The 2,047-nt window shown below is 51.8% G+C and overlaps 1 pseudogene; it reads left to right on the forward strand.

Moving 5' to 3' along the window:
* The first annotated feature begins 387 nt into the window (after positions 1 to 387).
* Positions 388 to 1,254, forward strand: LOC147986350 (uncharacterized; annotated as a pseudogene).
* The last annotated feature ends 793 nt before the right edge of the window (positions 1,255 to 2,047 follow it).

A 2,047-nucleotide genomic window follows, 5' to 3' on the forward strand; every position in this document is an offset into this window, starting at 1 on the left:
TGCACTGGACGTGACGATTTGGTCCTGGGCCTATCACAGCGCGACAAGTGGCAGCTAGGTGGGTGGACCGGTCTTCACCTGCACTTTTGCAAAAAACACCCTGCCATCTTGTCTAATTACCCCGCGCTACATGGTGAACGATCGGTGTTCGGTGGTGTTGGACTGAAATTTTCAACATCGATCCTTTCGATGGGAGCACGGCTTCAGTAGCACCTCCCATGCAAATTCTAGCAGCAGCCAAGGGAGAGCTGCGCAGGGGGAGTTGCGCAGGAAGCTGAAGGTGCGGGAGACCGAGGCGGACGCGCTGCAGGCGGAGCTGCGCAAGGCCGAGTCGAGCTCGACGAGACGACCAAGGCGGCGGCGGCGCGGGAGGAGCTGTGCAGGAAAATGAAGGCGCGGGAGCGCGACACCGCCGAGGCGGACGCGCTGCGGGCGGAGCTACTCAAGGCCAAGGCCGTGCTCGCCGAGACCAAGGCGGGCGCGGGGATTGCGGCGGCGGCGGCGCGTGCGCTCCAGGAGGAGTTGGATAAGAAAGTTACAAACCTAGAGAAACGGTACTAGTTTTCTTCCGTGCCTTCAAGCTCCTCGTCGCCGACGAGCGCATGCGCATCCAGATTTACTCTTCCAGGGAGGGCCACTGGGGCCCGTCTGCGCGGCACTCCCTCGCCGTCAGTCCAGGCCGTTCCACGACTCCTACCCCCTGGTCATCGGCCGCACCGTCCACTGGCTGTGCAGCACTACAACCCGGAGCCGCTGCCGCCGGGAGGCACCTGTCTAGCCTGGAGCCGTACATCGTCGCTGTGGACGTCGACACCATGGAGGCCACCGTGATTGATCTGCCGCGGGGCTGCACTAGCAGAATGACTGCCTCTATGAGCCACCTGGGCCTCCTCCTGGCCGCTTCGGTGGACGGGAGGCTCAAGGTTGTGGTCTTGGAGACCCAGGTTATATCAATGTGGACCATGTTACCACCCATCGAGGGGGAGCCGAGCTCGCCGCCGAGATGGATCCGACAGGTGCTGATAGACAAGCAGGACTGGGGCGTGCACAGCTCAGTTCAGTTTGAAGGGTTCGGGCTAAGGAGTGGCACTGTCATCTTATATGTCGGTAGAGTTGGCCTCATTCGCCTCAACCTTGCCACAAAAGAGGTGGTTGTCGTCTACCACCGCAGCGATACAGCCTAACATCTCGCAGGTTTGCCTGCACTAGATGGATTTGTCCTCTCTGCTCCAGACCATGAAGCCTCTGAGATAGCTGCTTATTATAAATCAGTTTGGGAATGTTCTTCATTCAAGTTCTTGTTCTACTCCTTTGTTTGCTTAGAGCAGCTGTTTTAGCTCTAAGCAGTCGTGCTCCTTGGCCAATACTAGTTGTAAAAGGAATTGAGTCACTCCTAAGTTTGTTAAGTCTTGTCGCTTCTCGTTATGCTGTTAGTGTTTGCCGGCAATCTGTGGTTCATCCTGTAAAATAACAGATTGTATGGTTCATTATGTACTTTAGCCAGTTGTCAAAGGTGAAATAAAATCCGTTTGCCTTATTGATTTGATGCTCACTTTGCCACTACAGCCTTGACTGCTAGAATTTGCGTGGGAAAGTATATGTGCTACTGAAGCTGATGGTCGAAAGGATCAATGCTGAAATTTCTAGTACGACCCACAAGGCCACAAAGATGGCTGGTTCATCCTAGAAGCAAAAGGTAAGCTACTAAGCTCAATATGTTCTTCCAATCTGATTGTGTTCTCACTGCTGAACTGCCATGGTCTGACAAATCGTGTTTTTCATGCTCTATTTTTATCATCTTTGTTAGTGTACTGATCATTATAGTTTTGCACAAAACAATTCCCATTCCATTCAGTTGAAGTTGTTGTTGAAATTGTCATTTACCTGCTGCATGCAGAAACTAGGGGAAATGATTAATTTACAATTGTGATATTTCCGTGACATTATAGTTTCTGCGTATATCAAATTTATCTATACTGTTAAAAATACAGAATTACATAGCTATGTTTTGAGTTCCAGTTGCAGTTCCAGTTAGTGACACTATTTC

This window comes from Triticum urartu, chromosome 2A (genome assembly GCF_056163025.1).
Source record: "Triticum urartu cultivar PI428250 chromosome 2A, HENAU_Tu73, whole genome shotgun sequence".
In the NCBI taxonomy this organism is placed as follows: Eukaryota; Viridiplantae; Streptophyta; class Magnoliopsida; order Poales; family Poaceae; genus Triticum; species Triticum urartu.